General features: G+C 42.9%; 1 long non-coding RNA gene across 1 annotated transcript; it reads left to right on the forward strand.

Moving 5' to 3' along the window:
• Positions 1-1,514: 1,514 nt before the first annotated feature.
• Positions 1,515-22,160, forward strand: LOC307191794. The gene is made up of 3 exons (XR_013829835.1): positions 1,515-1,798; positions 20,187-20,283; positions 21,116-22,160. It is a non-coding gene; the product is annotated as an uncharacterized lncRNA (long non-coding RNA).
• The last annotated feature ends 1,192 nt before the right edge of the window (positions 22,161-23,352 follow it).

A 23,352-nucleotide genomic window follows, 5' to 3' on the forward strand; every position in this document is an offset into this window, starting at 1 on the left:
AGACATGTATCTTCTCTGACGGCACCATTTCTATCTCTTCTGGTGGAAAGTTTATTTGAAATTCTACCATTCCAGACTATAACATATTTGAGACTCTCTTTCCTTATCATTAAAGATGGCCTTGGATGGACTTCCCTGTAGCACAGTGGTTGGGAATCCGCCTGCCAATGCAGGGGACACAGGAAGATCCCACATGCCGTGGAGCAACGAAACCCATGCACCACAACTACTGAGCCTGCGCCCTAGAGCTTGTGAGCCACAACTACTGAGCCCACGTGCCACAACTATGGAGCCCACGTGCCTAGAGTCCATGCTCTGCAACAAGAGAGGCCACCGCAATGAGAAGCCCACGCACTGCAACAAAGAGTAGCCCCTGCTCACCTCAGCTAGAGAAAGCCAACGTGCAACAATGATGACCCAACGCAGCCAAAAGTAAATAAATAAATTTACTAAAAAAAAAAAAAAAGTGGCCTTGGAGATAGTTCATGGAAGTGTTTACATCAGTAGTAGACGACCTCTTAGCTTCCCATGAAAGGAGCCCATGCTGATCCTCACTGTATCTTGGCACTGCCACCGTCACCTTCTGGTTTAGGACTAGGGGAGCAAGTTTGGAGACGCAGAGCCCCTGTTTGCCTCTCTCTCGATGAGGAGGCCCTGGGTCTCCAGGACACCTGACTCAGTCTAACATTTGGATGACCTTCTCATTCCTTCCACCATTTGCTTCTCAGGGTAAGAACATCAGTCAGTAGGTGCCAGTTTCTGTTTCCATAGCCCTGTGGCGTCCGTGTAATTCACAGGAAATGTCTTCAGTTTTGAAACGGCTCATCTGTGCTGTGTGCTCCCGGGAACTGCCAGGCTTCTTTAAGAGCTCTGTGTCCCTTACTGTCACTCCCATATCGTCTTACTCAGAGAGTTTGAAGGCTACAAGGTAATAACCCTATTTTTAAGAGAGTCTTGATTTCACTCTCTATGTACATGAAGTGCAAAATATTAACAGTTCCCACATCTCATTTTCATCATTAAGTTTTTACTCATACTGTCTGGAGGGTCTTTGCTCCATTAATCCCTCCATCTTGCGTTCTTTTCCTCGGAACTCAGATCGGAAAGAGGTTTGCTGTCAGTGAAAGCTGTGTGGCTTGGGCTCTAACAGTCTTTGACAGGCAGCTGCATCCAAGGGATTAGAGATCATGATAGCTGAGCCTGTTCCTTGGCAGGGGGAAACACGAAGGTAGGTCTTGACAAGTCAGAGCATGTGTGGTCTCAATGATAGCAGCTCTCCTGCTGCGCTCGCCTGGCAAATGAGACTGCGTCCTCTGAAAATTGTTCAGAAGAGTGGGTCTTATGTTTTATGCTTCAACAGATCAGTACGATTCAACAGAAATAACTTCGTTCAAAACAAACATTTTTTTGGAGTGCTTCTAAAGCTATGCTTGCGGGAAGGAAATCCAAAAAAGAGGCGATATATGTATACGTATGGCTGATTCACTTTGCTGTACAGCAGAAACTGACCCAGCAGTGTAAAGCAACTCTATTCCAATTTTAAAAAAATTAAAAATAAATAAAACTATGCTTGTAAACTGATTTCAAAGTACATTTTGCTTTATAAAATCAATGTCGTTGGACACACATTTTACCCTTTATAATATCTGCCCCCGTGTATAACTTTTAACTCACTTTCATGTTTGAATCCTCTCTCTTAGGGTTTTGAAATTCAGTCCTCAGATGAAATCTCAAGGGGACATGTGACAGGGTGGAAAGAGTAAGAAGTTGAGTCAGAGGGACTCTGGCTATAGCATTTGTAAGTATTTTCGTCTACTCTCTCTTTGTTTCCACATCTGTGAAATGGCAAGAATGATGGCTGTCTTACCTATTGTTCAAAGCTCTTGTAAATAATACTGGGTAATGTGTATGAATAATATGAACCAGCATACGAGGTAGGGCCTGTTACCATTGTACAAAAAAGGGAGCTAAGACTTGAAGTACTTAGCTGACCTGCCCAAGGTCACTCACAATATACAAGACTGAGTTCATACACTACTGCAGACTCATTTGGCTCCCCCTGACCCTACCTCCTGACCTTGGCCTCTTACTCAGTGGAGCTCACCTCATCTCCTAATGCCCCAGGTGACTCAGACTCCCTGGGAGTGAAAGCATGGCATTGGCCTGAGGTCCCTCATGCCCACTCAGGAAGCAGCAGCTTCAGCACCCAGGTCCATAGTGACCTACTGACTGGCTCCTCGCACAGCTTCCAGATTAGATGAAGCACTGCTTTCCCAGCACAACCCAGAAGTGTGGAGTAATTAACACCCTGTGGGGCACCCTTGGAGATGAGAAGAAGCCAGCAAACAAGTGTATCTTCCTTCCTGCCCTTGATGGGCTGTTCCCACAGCACTACCACGTGGCACCTCCAGAGATGTCCTGTGTGACCGGTGTGTTTTCCTGTGAGGCTGTGACCAGCTCTGTAATTCACCACATGTATTTGCTTCTGCTCCCTTTTTTCCATCATTCTTTGCTGCCCTTAGATTGCACCTCCCAATAAAGCAGCTGACGTGATCACACTCTAGACCTGTACTATCCAATTCAGCCCCATTTGGCTATCAAAAATAAAATTAATTAATTACAATGAAATAAAATCTAAAATTCATTTTCTCAGTCACACTAGCCACATTTTTTTTTAATGCTTATTTATTTATTTGGCTGTGCCGGGTCTTAGTTGCGGGATCTTCTTTGCCACAGGCAGGATCTTAGTTCCCTGACCAGGGGTTGAAGCTGGGCCCCCTGCATTGGGAGCGTGGAGTCTTAGCCACTGGACCACCAAGGAAGTCCTCACACTAGCCACATTTTAAGTGCTTAATAGCCACATGTGGCGAGTGGCTACAGAACTGGACAGCACAGATATAGATCATGTCCATCATACAGACAGTTGCACTGGACAGGGCTATTCTAAACCTTATCATGACCAGTATTTCACACAAGAGTTTTATTTTAAGCGGTTCCCTTCTCTGACAGACACCTTCTGTCTTCCCAGCTTGCCTTAGTATTCCCACTTAAATACTCTGTAACCCCCATTGGACCTGTAGTTATAAGATCCTGCATCTTTCTCACTGCTGTCCCCCTCGTCCCATGTCCTCATGACTCCCCCTACCCAGCTTAAATGTTATCTTTCACTTCATTTTTTTTTGACTATTTATTTATTCATTTGGCTGTTGCGGCATACGGAATCTTCTTTGCCGCAGGCAGGATCTAGTTCCCTGACCAGGGATTGAACCTGGGTCCCCTGCATTGGGAGCGCGGAGTCTTAACCACTGGATCACCAGGGAAGTCCCTCACTTCATTCTTAATTCCTTTGTGTCTCCCTTTACTATACTCACCCGATGTGCAGGATATCTTCCGTTTGCCTCTCTAGATCCACCGTCCACCCTGCTTTGTGCCCTGGGAGGGTGACCTATATGGTCTACAATCACCAATGAACCCCCTGTTCTCTGGATTCCATTTAGGTTCAGCCCATGACAAACCAAGGAGCTCAGAGAGAGGAAGAAGAGGGAGGTTAGGATATTTATTCCTCCAGCCCCCTTCTAAGAACTCAGCTGCATCCCTCAATGGAAGGACTCAGCTCCTAAAAGGCCATCAACTATTATGTACTGAAAAACAAAACAAAACTCCTGGATAACTAGGCCCTGACAGACACCTGTGACCCAAACTGCCCATAATAAACTCAGCGGTATGTGTTCTACCAAAACATCAAAATTTGGGCGTGCACAGCAGATTTCTTATAAAATAGAAATGATATGCCCGGTCTCATAAGCAGGTCAGGAAGACACAAGGAAACTGCATAAGCAGGTGGCAGGCCTCCCCCCAGCTCCTTCTGCTTTGTCACCTCTTTCTCAATCCACACCAGTGCCTTGCAAGGAGTTCCATACCACCAGTTAACAGAAAAGGGAAAAACATAGGCCAGATTTATTGATGGACCTGCCTGTTGTGCCATTACCCGCCAGAAGTGAGGGCCGCTGCACTAGCAGTCTGCCGCAGGGAACTCTGCTCAATGTATAGATATACTCAGTTGAGTGTGTGTGTATATATATATATATATAGAGAGAGAGAGAGAGAGAGAGAGAGAGAGAGAGGGAGAGAGAGGGTATAGTTCAATATATATAGTGAGAGTATGTGTATATATTCCATTTCAGATTCTTTTCCCTTATAGGTTATTACAAAATACTGAGTATAGTTCCCTGTGCTGTACAGTAGGTTCTTGTTGGACCTACAGTGCGGTACACCTGAAACTAACACGATATTGTAAATCAACTCTACTTCAATAAAGAAAAAAGAAGAGGTAGCCTGAGGTACAAAACTATAGTGACACACGGACAGTGACTCAGTTGGTCAGGAGCTTGGAAAGATAAATCTTGGAAAATCAGTGGCAAGAGCTCAGCGCTTCTGCCAACTCCACTAGCTTTTGTTCTCTCGGAACACCTTATTCACCACCATCGTATCCCACACAGCGTTGCCTGAGACAAGGGGATGCATTTTATGGCAGTGAGTTGAGCACTGCCCTCAGCACCTGTGGACTTCGCTGACCTTACCACGTGCTCCATTACACAGGAGTAGCTTGCTTGACAGAACAGCGGAGTGGCTTGCTGATGGCTCAGTCCAGACACCAGCTGGGAGACACCACCCTGTGAGGTTGGGCTGCCGATTTATAAATCGAGGTATGCTTTTAACCGGTGGTCAATTTCTGGTGCCTTCTTTTTCCTAGCCAGAATGCATGGGCACCAAGGGTCAAAGGTGAGAGTGCTTCTTCTCTCTATCACACCGTACACTTGAAGAATTTTTGCTTTCCGTCTCTGTGACCTTAGCGTCCCTTAGAGATCCTAGTGCCCAAGGGAGGAATGCAGAGAATGAGGCTACTGTGCTGGCTGGGTCATTGATCCTGATTACCAGGGAGAAATTGGGTTGCTGCTACACAAGAAAGGCAGAGAACTATGTTTGGAGCCCAGAGGATTCACTGGAGGCCTCGTAGTACTCAATTGGCCAACTCTCCCAGTCAATGGGAAACTGTAGCGGTACAATAAAGCAAAACCACTAAGAACTGAAACCCCACGGGAAAGAAGGTTTGAGTCACCCTACTGGGTAAAGGATCCCATCCAGCTGACATGGTATCAGAGGATAAGAAAAACATGAAGCTAATCTGGAAGAATGCAGCTATAATTACCACCTGCTTAGACCTCATGACCAGTCACAGAGGCAGGGATGGTCATAGCTATGTTTTACATATCAATTAATTATTTTTCCACATCCCTTTCCCCCTTGTCCTAGCCACCTGATATGAAATATGCTAGAGTCGGGACTTCCCTGGTGGTCCAGTGGTTAAGACTCCACCTTTCCACGGCCAGGGGCATGGGTTCGACCCCTGGTCTGGGAATTAAGATCTTGCATGTCTCACAGCATGGCCAAAAAATAAAATAAAAAGCTCTAGTATTGGCTAATATTTTAGATTCAGTTGGGACTATGACTGAATAAACATTTCCCTATGGTAATATGGAAGCTGAAGGACTTTGAGTATCTCCCATGATGGGGAGACAAAATTTCACCTGCACAGAGATCAAGAGTTGATGCTGCAGGGCACAGGGGGTGAACCCTACTGAATAGCTTCTGTTCGCCTCTCCAGATCCAGTCTCCATTCTTCTCTCCCCTGATCTGTGCCCTGAGAGGCTGACCTTTATGGATAACATCAAAGCTTCCCTTGCCCTCTGCTTCCAATTAGGTTCAATTTATGGGGAGCACCTACAAGGAGATCAGAGGCAGAGAGAAGAGTGAGGTTGAAATGTTTATCCCCAGGCTCCCTCTCTGGGGGCATTGCTGCCTGGTGGCCATTTTAGTTATGTCACAAACCTTAGTGACTTAGAACAACCACCATTTTATTATTTTCCTTGGTTCTGTGAGTTGACTAAAGCTCAGCTGAATGGCTCTTCTGCTGGTCTTATGAACAGTCTCTCATAAAGCTGCAGTCACCTGCCAGCGGGGGCTGGAGTGTCCAAGATGTCCTGACTCTCATGTCTGGCCCCTGGGTGAAGGCAGAGGAAGACTGGGCTCAGCTGAAGTTCTGAGATGAGACTTCTCTCACCCCCCAAGTAGTCCTAGAGCCTCGCCCTCTCCGTGTGGCCCCTCCACAGGGTCTTCCTACGTGGTCCCGCCAGAAGAGTAGCTGGACCTGGTGGCTCGAGGGATCCCCAAATTGCAAAAGCAGAGGCTGCCAGACCTTCTTAAGGTTCAAAGCTTGGAGCTGGCACAGGATCACGTCCATCATCTTTTATATAGTCCCTTTATTAAAGATGGCAAGATGTGTATCCAGTTCTTGCCAAAGAAATGTGAATGTAAGTGATGTGTGTCACTTCTGGATGGAGATATTTAATAGCTGGTGTGCTGTCTCCCTGTACTATATTCCCTGCCATGGTGACCTTGGGAGCCCCAGATTGAGAAGGCAGGCATTTCTGCAGAGAATAAAGCTGGATTCTTGAGTCGCCAGATGGAGAAGAGCTTTCGTCTAACATATGCCAAGTCACTGAGATTTAGGGTTTGTTACTGCATCATATCCTATCCTATCCTGACCAATACAATTATGTACCCTTTGATTTGTGTTGGAAAGGAGAACTGAACAATAGCTGATTCCTGAAATATCCTTTTCAAGTCACATCACCCACATGTCAGATGCTTAATGAAAAGTTGATTTTCAACCAGCAAACAAAATATACAAAAGTAACTTAGGGCTATGAGGAAAGGAATAAGTGGTTAAGTGCAAGACATCTTCCACATTTTGGAGATGTATCATGTGGATGTTTTAAGAGCAAATGTCAGAAAGTCTAAATCAAATGGGCTTAAAAGTAAGAAAATGCATTATCTTGCACTACGAAAGTTTTCAACTAAGATGAGGAGTGCTTCAGCATTGGTCAATTGAACAGTTGAATGTGCCGTCAAGGACCTGGGTTCTTTTCATCTTTCTCTTCTGAAATCCTTGGAGTTGGCTTTGTTCTCAAGCTCATAATAAGATAGCAGCAGCAATTCCAGTATCGACGTTCCCACAGGGAAATAAGAGGAAAAAGGATGACTTCTCTCTTAGGAATGAGGGAAGTTTTCCCAGAAGCCTCCTAATAGACTTCCCCTCATGTCTCCCTGGCTGGAATTCAGTCATGGGATCACTCATAACTGATCGTTGACAAGGGGTAGTGGAATTATCCATGGAAGAATCAGGCTTACTCTTAGAACTGGGGGTACTGTGACTATAAAGAGGATGGGTATTCTTATAAACAAAATCTGGGTGGAGTTAGGAAGGAAAAACTGTGGCTGAAGCCTGAAGAGAAACTGACAGCGTGGCCCACGGTAGGGAATAATGAAGTGAGGCTCACTTGTGGCCCCCTCTAAGATATGCTTTATTAATAATTAAGAGCCATGTGTAGAACTGATACAAAGAAAACAAATACTTAAAGAATTCCTTTTCATGTCACTTCCCCCTTTATGGTGCTCAATTGTATTTAATTTATTTTTCACACACACACACATACACACACACACTGTATTTTATTTTTACACGAGCTTAATAAACTGACACCAAGCATTGTAAATGGATGACCACAACAAAAGCAACAATGATTGCAATTACCAAACACGAAACACACTCACACTTTGTCATAATATTGACATTCAGTCCAGTAATCCTCCACTGTAACAGCTCCGTTACTTTGCAGTGAAAATTGATTTGTATGTTTTTTGCCTCTGAGTCCTTGTGGGATTTTTTTTTTATTCAAACAGAAAGTCACAAAAATTATAATCATCCTCATCAGTTCACTCAGTCCCGTGTAATTAATTTTTTTTCATCTTGACCTTTTGTTAGCACTTTTATGAATTCATCAGTTTTCCATTAGATTTCTGAAAATGCTTATTTATTCAGTTCAGCAGTACAGTCAGTTACCAGAAACCTGTACTTGTCAGAGTCTTTTCCATGAATTCCTTGAAGATGAAACGCTTTTGTTTTTTTTTTTGGTTTTTTTTTTTGCAGTACGCGGGCCCCTCCCTGTTGTGGCGTCTCCCGTTGCGGAGCACAGGCTCTGGACGCGCAGGCTCCGGATGCGCAGGCTCAGCGGCCATGGCTCACGGGCCCAGCCGCTCCGCGGCATGTGGGATCTTCCCGGACCGGGGCACGAACCCGTGTCGCCTGCATGGGCAGGCGGACTCTCCACCACTGCGCCACCAGGGAAGCCCGATGAAACCCTTTTATAGGAACATTTTTGAAAAAGCATCAGAATACACCCAGAACTGTCTGTAATGACAAAAGACTTAAAAATGACCATGGTTAAAGATTTGATGAAAGTTCAAAATAATGCAATTGACAAGGAAATTTAGTTATTTCTGAGATAATACATTTTAAAGTAATAACTTGAATTATGACTTATAACATTATACCAGAACATATAAGAGCTTTAGAAATTTCACGTAATGTCTGAAACATTTATATTAACATATTTCCATACAAATAACCCAAAGAAAAATTAGTACTAGATTTTTTTTGTTTGTTTTTTTATACTGCAGGTTCTTATTAGTCATCAATTTTATACACATCAGTGTATACATGTCAATCCCAATTCCCCAATTCAGCACACCACCATCCCCACCCCACCATGGTTTTCCCCCCTTGGTGTCCATACGTTTCTTTTCTACATCTGTGTCTCAACTTGTGCCCTGCAAACCGGTTCATCTGTACCATTTTTCTAGGTTCCACATACATGCGTTAATATACGATATTTGTTTTTCTCTTTCTAACTTACTTCACTCTGTATGACAGTCTTTAGATCCATCCACATCTCAACAAATGACTCAATTTCATTCCTTTTTATGGCTGAGTAATATTCCATTGTATATATGTACCACAAATTCTTTATCCATTCATCTGTCGATGGGCATTTATGTTGCTTCCATGACCTGGCTATTGTAAAAAGTGCTGCAATGAACATTGGGGTGCATGTGTCTTTTTGAATTATGGTCTTCTCTGGGTATATGCCCAGTAGTGGGATTGCTGGATCATATTGTAATTCTATTTTTAGTTTTTAAGGAACCTCCATACTGTTCTCCATAGTGGCTGTATCAATTTACATTCCCACCAATAGTGCAAAGGGTTCCCTTTTCTCCACACCCTCTCCAGCATTTGTTGTTTGTAGATTTTCTGATGATGCCCATTCTAACTGGTGTGAGGTGATACCTCATTGTAGTTTTGATTTGCATTTCTCTAATAATTAGTAATATTGAGCAGCTTTTCATGTGCTTCTTGGCCATCTGTATGTCTTCTTTGGAGAAATGTCTATTTAGGTCTTCTGCCCATTTTTGGATTGGGTTGTTTGTCTTTTTTAATATTGAGCTGCATGAGCTGTTTATATATTTTGGAGATTAATCCTTTGTCCGTTGAATTGTTTGCAAATATTGTCTCCCATTCTGAGGGTTGTCTTTTCGTTTTGTTTATGGTTTCCTTTGCTGTGCAAAAGCTTTGAAGTTTCATTAGGTCCCATTTGTTTATTTTTGTTTTTATTTCCATTACTCTAGGAGGTGGATCAAAAAAGATCTTTCTGTGATTTATGTCAAAGAGTGTTCTTCCTGTGTTTTCCTCTAAGACTTTTATAGTGTCCAATCTTACATTTAGGTCTCGAATCCATTTTGAGTTTATTTTGGTGTGTGGTGTTAGGGAGTGTTCTAATTTCATTCTTTTACATGTGGCTGTCCAGTTTTCCCAGCACCACTTATTGAAGAGACTGTCTTTTCTCCATTGTATATCTTTGCCTCCTTTGTCATGGATTAGTTGACCATAGGTGCGTGGGTTTAGCTCTGGGCTTTCTATCCTGTTCCATTGATCTATATTTCTGATTTTGTGCCAGTACCATATTGTCTTGATTACTGTAGATTTGTAGTGTAGTCTGAAGTCTGGGAGTCTGATTCCTCCAGCTCCGTTTTTTTCCCTCAAGACTGCTTTGGCTATTCGGGGTCTTTTGTGTCTCCATACAAATTTTAAGACTTTTTGTTCTAGTTCTGTAAAAAATGCCATTGGTAATTTGATAGGGATTGCATTGAATCTGTAGATTGCTTTGGGTAGTAGAGTCATTTTAACAATACTGATTCTTACAATCCAAGAACATGGTATATCTCTCCACCTGTTGGTATCATCTTTAATTTCTTTCATCAGTGTCTTATAGTTTTCTGCATACAGGTCTTTTGTCTCCCTAGGTAGGTTTATTCCTAGGTATTTTATTCTTTTTGTTGCAATGGTAAATGGCACTGTTTCCTTAATTTCTCTTTCAGATTTTTCATCATTAGTGTATAGGAATACAAGAGATTTCTGTGCATTAATTTTTGTATCCTGCAACTTTGCCAAATTCATTGATTAGGTCTAGTAGTTTTCTGGTGGCATTTTTAGGATCCTCTATATATAGTATCATGTCATCTGCAAACAGGGACAGTTTTACTTCTTCTTTTCCAATTTGTATTCCTTTTATTTCTTTTTCTTCTCTGATTGCCGTGGCTAGGACTTCCAAAACTATGTTGAATAATAGTGGTGAGAGTGGACATCCTTGTCTCATTCCTGATCTTACAGGAAATGCTTTCAGTTTTTCACCATTGAGAATGATGTTTGCTGTGGGTTTGTCGTATATGGCCTTTATTATGTTGAGGTAGGTTCCCTCTATGCCCACTTCCTGGAGAGTTTCTATCATAAATGGGTGTTGAATTTTGTCAGAAGCTTTTTCTGCATCTATTGAGATGATCATATGGTTTTTCTCCTTCAGTTTGTTAATATAGTGTATCACATTGATTGATCTGCATATATTGAAGAATCCTTGCATCCGTGGGATAAAGCCCACTTGATCGTGGTGTATGACCCTTTTAATGTGCTGTTGGATTCTGTTTGCTAGTATTTTGTTGAGGACTTTTGCATCTATATTCATCAGTGATATTGGTCTGTACTTTTCTTTTTTTGTAGTATCTTTGTCTGGTTTTGGTATCAGGGTGATGGTGGCCTCATAGAATGAGTTTGGGAGTGTTCCTTCCTCTGCAATTTTTTGGAAGAGTTTGAGAAGGATGGGTGTTAGCTCTTCTCTAAATGTTTGAAAGAATTCACCTGTGAAGCCATCTGGTCCTGGTTTGTTGGAAGATTTTTAATCACAGTTTCAATTTCATTACTTGTGATTGGTCTGTTCATATTTTCTGTTTCTTCCTGGTTCAGTCTTGGAAGGTTATACCTTTCTAAGAATTTGCCCATTTCTTCCAGGTTGTCCTTTTTATTGGCATAGAGCTGCTTGTAGTAGTCTCTTAGGATGCTTTTTATTTCTGCAGTGTCTGTTGTAACTTCTCCTTTTTCATTTCTAATTTTATTGATTTGAGTCCTCTCCCTCTTTCTCTTGATGAGTCTGGCTAATCAATTTTGTTTATCTTCTCAAAGAAACAGCTTTTAGTTTTATTGATCTTTGCTATTGTTTTCTTTGTTTCTATTTCATTTATTTCTGCTCTGATCTTTATGATTTCTTTCCTTCTGCTAACTTTGGGTTTTGTTTGTTTTTCTTTCTCTAGTTCCTTTAGGTGTAAGGTTAGATTGTTTACTTGAGATTTTTCTTGTTTCTTGAGGTAGGCTTGTATAGCTATAAACTTCCCTCTTAGAACTGCTTTTGCTGCATCCCATAGGTTTTGGATCGTTGTGTTTTCATTGTCATTTGTCTCTAGGTATTTTTTGATTTCTTCTTTGATTTCTTCAGTGATCTCTTGGTTATTTAGTAACGTATTGTTTAGCCTTCATGTGTTTGTGTTTTTTACGGTTTTTCCCCTGTAATTCATTTCTAACCTCATAGCGTTGTGGTCAGAAAAGATGCTTGATATGATTTCAATTTTCTTAAGTTTACTGAGGCTTGATTTGTGACCCAAGATTTGGGAGAATGTTCCGGGCACACTTGAGAAGAAAATTTAATCTGCTGTTTTTGGATGGAATGTCCTATAAATATCAATTAAATCTATCTGGTCTATTGTGTCATTTAAAGTTTCTGTTTCCTTATTTATTTTCATTTTGGATGATCTGTCCATTGGTGAAAGTGAGGTGCTAAAGTCCCCCACTATTATTGTGTTACTGTCCATTTCCTCTTTCATAGCTGTTAGCAGTTGCCTTATGTATTGAGGTGCTCCTATGTTGGGTGCATATTTATAATTCTTATATCTTCTTCTTGGATTGATCCCTTGATCATTTTGTAGTGTCCTTCCTTGTCTCTTGTAACATTCTTTATTTTAAAGTCAATTTTATCTGATATGAGTATAGCTACTCCAGCTTTCTTTTGATTTCCATTTGCATGGGATATCTTTTTCCATCCCCTCACTTTCAGTCTGTATGTGTTCCTAGGTCTGAAGTGGGTCTCTTGTAGACAGCATATATATGGGTCCTGTTTTTGTATCCATTGAGCAAGCCTGTGTCTTTTGGTTGGAGCATTTAATCCACTCACGTTTAAGGTAATTATTGATATGTATGTTCCTATGACCATTTTCTTAATTGTTTTGGGTTTGTTTTTGTAGGTCCCTTTCTTCTCTTGTATTTCCCACTTAGAGAAGTTCCTTTAGCATTTGTTGTAGAGCTGGTTTGGTGGTGCTGAATTCTCTTAGCTTTTGCTTGTCTGTAAAGCTTTTGATTTCTCCATCGAATCTGAATGAGATGCTTGCTGGATAGAATAATCTTGGTTGTAGGTTCTTCCCTTTCATCACTTTAAGTATATCATGCCACTCCCTTCTGACTTGTAGAGTTTCTGCTGAGAAATCAGCTGTTAACCTTATGGGAGTTCCCTTGTATATTATTTGTCGTTTTTCCCTTGCTGCTTTCAATAATTTTTCTTTATCTTTAATTTTTGCCAATTTGATTACTATGTGTCTCAGCATGTTTCTCCTTGGGTTTATCCTGTATGGGACTCACTGTGCTTCCTGGAGTTGGGTGGCTGTTTCCTTTCCCATGTTAGGGAAGTTTTCAAATATAATCTCTTCAAATATTTTCTCTGGTCCTTTCTCTCTCTCTTCTCCTTCTAGGACCCCTGTAATGCGAATGTTGTTGTGTTTAACGTTGTCCCAGAGGTTTTCTTAGGCTGTCTTCATTTCTTTTCATTCTTTTTTCTTTATTCTGTTCCACGCAGTGAATTCCACCATTCTGTCTTCCAGGTCGCTTATCCATTCTTCTGCCTCAGTTATTCTGCTATTGATTCCTTCTAGTGTAGTTTTCATTTCAGTTATTGTATTGTTCATCTCTGTTTGTTTGTTCTTTAACTCTCCTAGGTCTTTGTTAAACATTTCTTTCATCTTCTTCTTTTCCTGCATTCTTTTTCCGAGGTCCTGGATCATCTTCACTGTGATTAATCTGGATTCTTTTTCTGGAAGGTTGCCTATCTCCACTTCATTTAGTTGTTTTTCTGGGGTTTTATCTTGTTCCTTCTTCTGGTACATAGCCCTCTGGCTTTTCATCTTGTCTATCTTTCTGTGAATGTGGTTTTTGTTCCACAGGCTGCAGGATTGTAGTTCTTCTTGCTTCTGCTGTCTGCCCTCTGGTGGATGAGGCTATCTAAGAGGCTTGATGGGAGGGACTGGTGGTGGGTAGAGCTGGCTGTTGCTCTGGTGGGCAGAGCTCAGTAAAACTTTAATTCACTTGACTTCTGATGGGTGGGGCTGGGTTCCCTCCCTGTTGGTTGTTTGGCCTGAGGCAACCCAACACTGGAGCCTACCTGGGCTCTTTGCTGGGGCTAATGGCAGACTCTTGGAAGGCTCACACCAAGTACTTCCCAGAACTTCTGCTTCCAGTGTCCTTGTCCCCACGGTGAGCCACAGCCACCCCCCACCTCTGCTGGAGACCCTCCAACACTAGCAGGTAGGCCTGGTTCAGTCTCCCCTGGGGTCACTGCTCTTTCCTCTGGGTACCGATGCGCACACTACTTTGTGTGTGCCCTCCAAGAGTAGAGTCTCTGTTTCTCACAGTCCTGTCAAAGTCCTGCAATCAGTTCCCACTAGGCTTCAAAGTCTGATTCTCTAGGAATTCCTCCTCCCATTGCCGGACCCCCAGGTTGGGAAGCCTGACGTGGGGCTCAGAACCTTCACTCCAGTAGATGGACTTCTGTGGTATAAGTGTTCTCCAGTCTGTGAGTCACCCACCCAGCAGTTATGAGATTTGATTTTACTGTGATTGCGCCCCTCCTACCATCTCCTTGTGGCTTCTCCTTTGTCTTTGGATGTGGGATATCTTTTCTGGTGAGTTCCAGTGTCTTTCGGTCGATGATTATCCAGCAGCTGGTTGTGATTCTGGTGTTCTCACAAGAGGGAGTGGGAGCACGTCCTTCTACTCCGCCATCTTGGTTCCTCCTTGGTGCTCAATTTTAGATCACCCAAAGCTTATATAATACGCTATTCACAGACTAAAAAAGGGATTAGAAAGTTGAGGATTATATGTAGTTATTTTAGGAATGATAGTGGGAATTGAAGAACTACATCAGGTAACATGTTTTGGTTCCAAATTATAGAAACAAGACTTAAACTGGCTTAACAGGAAGGAAGTTTATTATCTAACATAGCAATTAACAGTATACCCTCAGGGACTTCCCTTGTAGCACAGTGGTTAAGAATCCACCTGCCAATGCGGGGAACACTGGTTTGAGCCCTGGCCCGGGAAGATCCCACGTGCCATGGAGTAACTAAGCCTGTGAGCCACAACTACTGAGCCCGCGTGCCACAACTACTGAAGCCCGCGCACCTAGAGCCCGTGCTCCGCAAGAAGAGAAGCCACTGCAATGAGAAGCCCGCGCAACACGATGAAGAGTAGCCCCCACTCGCCGCAGCTAGAGAAAGCCTGCGCATAGCAACGAAGACTCAATGCAGCCAAAAATAAATAAATAAATAAAAATTTAAAAAACCAATATACCCTCATTTGGTAATAAGAATCAGGGTTGGTTAATTCATTTGTTCAGTGATACCTTCATTCCAGGTTTTTCCCATCTTTCTGTCATCCTTGATATTGGCTTCGTTTTCAGGCTTGTGGCAAGATATTTTTAGCACTTGTATACATCAAATTCTGAAATTACAATGTCCAGATGATAAAGGGAGGAGACATCTGTTCTCATGGCTTTTCTTTAGGATGGTGGACAATGTCTCAGAGCTATCTTCCATCCAGCAGGATTCTCCTCACATCTCACTGGCCAGGTTTTGGCCGCAAACCATTTATGAACCCACTGGCACGGAGTATAGAATGTCCATGATTGGCTTGTGTTAATTATCTGGAGTCAAATGGATGTTTGGGAGTCATTTTTTTTTTTTTTTTTTTTTTTTGTGGTACGTGGGCCTCTCACTGTTGTGGCCTCTCCCGTTGCGGAGCACAGGCCCCGGACGCGCAGGCTCAGCGGCCATGGCTCACGGGCCCAGCCGCTCCGCGGCATGTGGGATCTTCCCGGACCGGGGCACGAACCCGCGTCCCCTGCATCGGCAGGCAGACTCTCAACCACTGCGCCACCAGGGAAGCCCTGGGAGTCAATTTTTTAAGTGAGAAGCTGAAGCCAAGATGAGGTATACAATATGTATAGAAGAAAGAGGAGGAATAAAATCAACAAACACTGAAGACTAAGGGTCCTGAGACAGTCTGGTAATATGGGAAGAGTGAAGCTTGTCCCTACACTCTCTTCTGTTTGCAAAGGACTCCTGGTCGTAACGCTACAGGAGGAAATCAGGGGAAGACCATAGTGTCTCACAGCTATGTCACTAACAAAGTCACCTGGAGCAAGGCTGTCATTCATTCATTCAACATTGAGCACTGGGATAAATAATTAAGATAAAAATGAATGATCTGTGGTTCCTTTCCTCAAGGAGCACACAGTCTAATGGGGAAGTCATAGTAAACTGTTCCAGGAGCTATAAAGAGGACTGTGAACTGTGTCCCATGGTAGAGACGATGAAGTGAGGGTGGAAGGATTCACCGGGGAGAATCACAGGTGCCTGTGCTAAGTACTGAATATGAATAAATTGTCAGACACATAAACAGATAGGGAGAAGCCTTCTAGGAAAAGGGAACAGCGGATATGGAGACGCTGAGGCACAAGAGGACATGGCAGAGTAGAGGAACGTGAAGATACCTGGTGTGGCTGGTGAGTCAGAGTTGTCCGAGTTAAAGTTGGCAAAGCAGGCTTTCCACTTAAAGGTCTCATAATCCATGATAAGAAGATTGGGATCTTTAGATCTAGTAGAGCCACCAAAGGGTTTTAAGCAGGGGTGTGACCTAGTCAATTTTGTGTTTTCCGGAGCTTACTCTGGAAGTAGATGGAAGATAGTGCAGGGATGAGGCTAAAATCAAGCAAACTGTTTAGGGAGGTAAATTCAGTGGGCTTCAGTTTCCTTATCTACATTGGCATTGGACTAGGTTAGGCATCACAAGTGCAACCTCTCCCAGGGCCGGACAAGTCCTGTGTGTGTGTCAGGTGCACTGTGTGCAGCTGGGGGCTCCATCGATGAATAGAACGCATCCCATCTAAAATAGGGCAGCAACGGCTCAGCCCAGGGTGTTGTGTGTAGCTACGGACCTAGCAGTGCCAGACATTCCAGTTTAAAACACTTTTTATGAAGTCTTCCAGTATTTATATGTTGGTAACTAATTCCAAGGGGAAAACCAACATCAGCAGCAAGACTACAAGCTAAGTAAATACACCTGCCAGCTAGATTCTGATGGTATTCATCAGTTGGGAACCTTGGGACATGCAAAGCTCAAGGGCCCCTTCCAGCTCTAACAATATGTGATTTTATGATATCCCAATGGTGTTTGTGCTACCCTATCACTGGTCATTCATGGTAAGTCATTCACACAGATGAAAATCTTCGGTGTTGCTTTAACAAGCCTAACCAGATATTTCCAGGGTTAGCATTCACCCATTGATATTTACATTTATTCATTCATTCATTCAACAAGTATTTATATAGTGCCAGTTATATGTAAAGCATTGTTAAACTGAGACAAAGAGATAAAAGAAAGGAATGAACCTGGGGGGTTGAGGAGGAGAGGCTGGGACTTCTCACAAGAAGAATTCAGTCATTTCTTACCTGTTGCCTCCATCAGCAGGTCTTAGTGGAGAGATTCTGCAGCCTGGCCCAGGGCCTTCATGCCCACCGTTTCCAGCTCACAAGATGCAGGGGTGAGCAAACTTGTCCACTGGGGGTTCCGGGACACTCAGGATCTGACTGCTTACTCTTCCATCTGAAGAAAAGACAAGCAGAAATAAAGGAAAGAAGGGTGAAATGAAAAAAAAAAAAAAAAAAGGAAACTGAATTGCTCCTTAAAGTGGATTCCTGTGTTTATTACAAGGCTAAGGTAATCAGTGACATTTGTGAAAGAGGACTTTTTACAAAGTCAGCCTAGGGACTTCCCTGGCGGTCCAGTGGTTAAGACTCTACAGTCCCAACGCAGGGGCCCCGGGTTTGATCCCTGGTCGGGGAACTGGATCCCCAGGCCCTTGAAGATCTTGCACATGGCAACGAAGATCCCTCACGCACAACTAAGACCCGGTGCAGCCAACTAAATATTTTTAAAAAGCCAGCCTAGGATTTTCTTTTTTAAAAACAGAATAAATATGAAAATGAAAGGCATAGAAAAACGTGTATTATATGGTACATTTGTGTAGAAAATGCATAGATCACCTCTAGAAGAAAACATGCACATAGGAACTAGCATTTGAATTCTGTTTAATTTCTACCATCAACAGAAAGGGAGCTTGAGGTGAAATTAAATTCTAAATAAACAAAGAAAGTTAAAATATACTAACACTAAAGCAAAAGAAAACAATAAATTACCATTTTAAACTTATTTTAAACCATTTTAATGTAAAATTTTTAACAAAATTACCATTTTATAAGAATTACAAAGATCTTAAAAATTATAATACCCAATGTTGTTCATGTAATACAGAACAGTGTCAAAAGCTTAAAAGATTGTATTAGTAAGAATTTATCCAAATTATTTAATATGTGTATAAAAATTTAAACATAAGGATGATTATCATAATACACATTTTAGAAACCTGAAAACAAACTAAATAGGGACTCGACTAAATAAATGGCATAAATGTGTTGCTATCAGGTTATTAACCATGGCTCATTTATTCTCATAGAAAGCTGTCTCAGGGAAGCCTGTTTTGGTTGATGTATAAGAAAGAATCTTCTAACAGCTAGAGTCATGTAGCAATGGAGTGGGCAACTTGGGGCACTCCAGCAGGACTTTTTAGCAAGAGCTGGCATGTGTCACACAGCTCCGTGGGCAATAGAATAGGGCTGTCCAGGAGGGAAAGAACTAGGAGAAACCCGAAAGGTCATGTTAGGGAAGTGGTTAAGTTCCAAAGGATTAGAAACAGTGGAAATCGTCAGATAAATACCATGAGCCCAGACCAGTAGCGTCCAAGCCACGTTATATAATTTTAAATTGCCTTGTAGCCAAATTTGAAAACGACAAATAAGTAAAATTAATTTTAGTAATACATTTTATTTAACCCAATAGATCCAGAATATTATCATTTCCGCATGCCATCTATCTATCTATCCATGTGTCTATCTATCTATCTATAACTGTCAAGGAGATATTTTATATTCTTACTGTGTGTCCAGAGTCTGGTGTATGTTTTCACACTTGCAGCACATTCTGCATGAGCCGCATTTCAAGTGCTCAATGACCACATGTGGCTTGTGCTACCACGTTGGACAGCACTGCTCAGCGTCTGAGATGAGTGTCCGCACTCATAGCACTAGTGACCAGTGTTAGTGACCTCCTAGGCTATTTTGTTCACCACCTCTTTTCTGAGCCTTGCTGGGTGAGGAAGGACTTGGGTACTCGGGTGAAAAGTATACCTGAAAATAGGTCCAAGGGCAGGCAGCTGCAGAAGTTGGCATCTAAGACAATGTCCCTTCAGTGAGCGTGAGGGGATGGGATTCCTGCCCTGGCCAACAAATTGGACTTCACTGTCCTTCCCACCACTGAGTCCCTGAACCCTAGGATGGGTTTCAGGCCCCGGACCTCATAGTTTCTGTCTAACAGAAACAGCAGGTGCTCAATTTCATGTTATTCCTGTTAATGTCAAGTGCACAATGGCATGCCATGCCCTCCATAGACAGAAAGACAGACAGACACAGATAGACAAAAGGTGCCTCAGCAAAGCTACCAAAATACCACACAACTGTTTTGGTAGGTAGCTTTTATTTATTTTTATTTATTTTAAACTTTATTTTCTTGAAGTATAGTTGATTTACAATGTTGTGTTAATTTCTGCTGTACAGCAAAGTGATTCAGTTATATATATATATATATATAAAACAATATATATGTATTTTTTTCATATTCTTTTCCATTATGGTTCATTACAGGATACTGAATAGAGTTCCCTGTGCTATACAGTAGGACCTTGTTGTTTATCCATTCTAAATGTAATAGTTTGCACCTACTAACCCCAAATTCCCAGTCCATCCTGCTCCCTCTCCCCCTCCCCCTCGGCAACCACAAGTCTGTTCTCTATGTCTGAGAGTCTGTTTTTGTTTCATAGATAGGTTCATTTGTGCCATATTTTAGATTACACATATAAGTGACATCATATGGTATTTGCCTTTCTCTTTCTGACTTACTTCACTTAGTATGATACTCTCTAGTTGCAACCATGTTGCTGCAAATGGCATTATTTTGTTCTTTTTTATGGCTGAGTAGTATTCCATTGTATATATGTACCACATAGAGGATCAACTTCTTAATCCTTGACATTTTAATGTTGGGGTATAATTTAAGTTTGCTCAGCAAAGAGTCTTGGTCAGAAACACTAACCTGATTGATGATAAAAGGGGTTCAGGAAAGAGATAGAAAACTTACTCTATGATGCGCTTCCTGGGACAGAAGCCAGGAGGTTCATGCTTGTGCACCCTGGCTGATGCTCAGATCTAAGAAGGTGCACAGTCATATTGGCGGTGGGGTGGGGAAGTGGTAGCAGAAATGCAGACACTTGTTATGTGGACAGAGGGTATCGTGATCATCATCATGTCTGTGAAGTCACACGTCTATGAATCAATTTCTAAATCCTGGCTTCCCTAACAATCACCCAGGGATCTTGTTTAAAATGCATAATTCTCATCTCTACTTTCAGAGATTCTAATGCAGCAAGTCCGGGGCTGGACCCAAGGAGTCTGGATGTAAGCAGCATCCCAGGAGATCCTGATGCAGTTGGTCCCTGGAGAAATACGGTATTTCTAGCAACATTTCCAGGCACAAGGATCAGGATCTGGCCCCTCACTAGCCAGGAGCACTAGGATAGAGTCAGAGTTCCAAGAGGGGCCAGCCTGCGAGGAACTGGGTGGCCACCAGGTCATACCACATGAGCCAAGGAGATGGGAGGTAGAGGAAAGGGCAGGGGGATTCCAGAGAGCCAGCTACCTGGACCGTAAGCACCGAAAATATGAGGCTCATCACAGACACTCCCTCTCCCCGCTGGGATTGACAACCATCTCTCCTAAGGCATGTTCTTTTCCTATGAAATGAGCCAACGTCAAAGGCTTGGCACTCCTGCCATGTTAGTTTATTCGTGCTTCCACTCTAAGCTCGCCTGGAGTCTATATTTCTAGCGCGGAATCTCATAACCATACTTGGCGGGGGTGTGGTTCATAGAGTTAGCAGTAAAAGTAATAATCCAGAAGCAGGCTAACATAGGACTCAGAAGGCAAAAACTGGATTATTTGGTATAAGAAGTTGAAAGCAAGGCGTTTTAAGGCGAGTGACGCATTACTTGGGATAAGTCACCAGAGGGCGCCAGAGCATCCTTCTCCAAAAGAAGTTTCAGTTCAACAAAACCCTTTAGGCGTCAATTAAACAAAAACACTTGCTCAAAGCGACAGGCTCCACCGAGGTAACCCTAAAGGCAGAAGAGAGTGGACAGGTGGTCCCTGAAACAGTCTTCTGAGGCATGTAATCTCATTGAAGTAATCCGTTTTACGTTAAAAATTGACACGACTTTCCACGGAATCTCCTGATACATCCTGGTTTGCTTTAACATAGCACACAACGTTTTACATTTCTTAGGCCCTAAACAGGATGCTCCGGAGGGCGTCGTGCTGGTCTCTGGCACACAGTGGCGGGTCCTGGATTCCTGCAGCCAGAAATCACCGGCGACTGTGAACCCACTTGCCTGCTGTGGACACCTCCTACAAACCTGATTCGGAACTTGGAACCCTGGGCTGATGACCGCGGAGGGCCCCTATTCCACTGTCTTAGTTTACACCGGGGGAACTGAGGCTCAGAGTCGCACAGGGAGCTGTTCCGAATTACAAATCAGGTTAGTCTTGCAGTGAAACCCTGTTTTTCTAATCCGTGAATTGACCCTCGAGTCCGCAACAGGAATGGGGCTCGGTCCACGGATGGTCTAAAGCCTAAACAAGGATAAGAAAGGGACCGAGATCCAGGAAGTGGATTTCAGAGTCCAAGAGGGCAGCCTCGTGCAGGGGGTATGCGGGAGGCGACTTTGAGCAATACTACTCTTTTGCAAAATCCCGTGTGGTGCTGCCACCTTGTGGTCAACTAGGAAATTGAACTCAAACTTTGCCATAATGCTACCTTTTCCCTTAAATGATAATGTTTTGTAAAAGAACTGGCATTTGCTATATTTCTCTTTTTTCCTAATGCATTTGCTGGGTATTTCCAAGCTCCGTGATCATTAGAGAAATACTAAGGGACAAGTAGGAAGAGACATAACAATTTCACAACTGATTACTTTTTCTTTTTTTTTAAATCTTTTGGCCCGGTGGCACGTGGGATCTTAGTTCCCCTGACCAGGGATCGAGCCCGAGCCCCCTGCATTGGCAGCACGGAGTCTTAACCACTGGACCGCCAGGGAACTCCACAACCGATTACTTAGAAATGAAATTTAAAACCTCCATTTTTTCTAGACTCAGCCTTTGTGAGTGTAAAAGATCTGTGGATCTGGAATATTTTATAATATGCATTTGCTGTGTAATCACTGACTCACAAAACATTCTGAATTAAAATAATGGCAAATATTTGATATCTACCGTGTGCCGTATCCATATTTTATGTGGATAAAAGTATTTTATAGATGCATAAAGTATCCATACGGACTTCCCTGGTGGCACAGTGGTTAAGAATCTGCCTGCCAATGCAGGGGACACGGGTTCGAGCCCTGGTCCGGGAAGATCCCACATGCCGTGGAGCAACTAAGCCTGCATGCCGCAACTACTGAGCCTGCGCTCTAGAGCCAGCGAGCCACAACTACTGAGCCTGCGTGTCACAACTGCTGAAGCCCACTTGCCTAGAGCCCATGCTCCGCAACAAGAGAAGCCACTGCAATAAGTCCACACACTGCAACAAAGAGTGGCCCCCACTCGCCGCAACTAGAGAAAGCCTGCACACAGCAATGAAGACCCAACACACCCAAAAATAAATAAATTACAAAATAAAAAATAAAGTATCCATATGTTATGTGGATTAATTTATTTAAACCTCACAATAACCCCCAAAGGTAAATGTCATTATTATCCTCATTTCACATATAAAGAAACTGAGGCATGGAGATATTGAGTAATTTGCTCAAGGTCACACAGCAAACAGATGGTGAATTGGGAGTCCAACCCATGATGTCTGGCCTAGAAGCCTGTGATCTTAACCACAAGACCAGTGGTTCTCAAAGTGTGGCCCCTAGACCAGAAGCACCATCATTACCTGAAAACTCAATAGAACTGCAAGTTCCTGGGCCCTACCCCAGACCTTTTTTTTTTTTTTTTTTTTGGCTGCGTTGAGTCTTTGTTGCTGCGCGTGGGCTTTCTCTAGCTGCAGTGAGCGGGGGCTACTCTTTGTTGCGGTGCGAGGGCTTCTCATTGCAGTGGCTTCTCTTGTTGGAGAGCACGGGCTCTAGGCGCGTGGGCTTCAGTAGTTGTGGCATACAGGCTCAGTAGTTGTGGCTCGTGGGCTCTAGAGCACAGGCCCAGTAGTTGTGGCCCACGGGCTTAGTTGCTCCGCGGCATGTGGGATCTTCCCGGACCAGGGCTCGAACCCGTGTCCCCTGCATTGGTAGATGGATTCTTAACCACTGGGCCAGCAGGGAAGCCAACCCCGGACCTTTAGAACCAGAAATTCTGGCGATGGGAACCAGCAGACTTTTAACCAGCCCTCCAGAGGATTCTGCCCCAGGCCAAAGTGTGACAACCACTCACCTAGGCTATGCTACCTCTAATTGTTAGTATATTTAAATAAAAGCAACTCTGTGCCTACACCTACCCTGGAGATCAGTATGGTAGATCATATTA

This window comes from Stenella coeruleoalba (assembly GCF_951394435.1).
Source record: "Stenella coeruleoalba genome assembly, chromosome: 9".
NCBI classification, from domain to species: domain Eukaryota; kingdom Metazoa; phylum Chordata; class Mammalia; order Artiodactyla; family Delphinidae; genus Stenella; species Stenella coeruleoalba.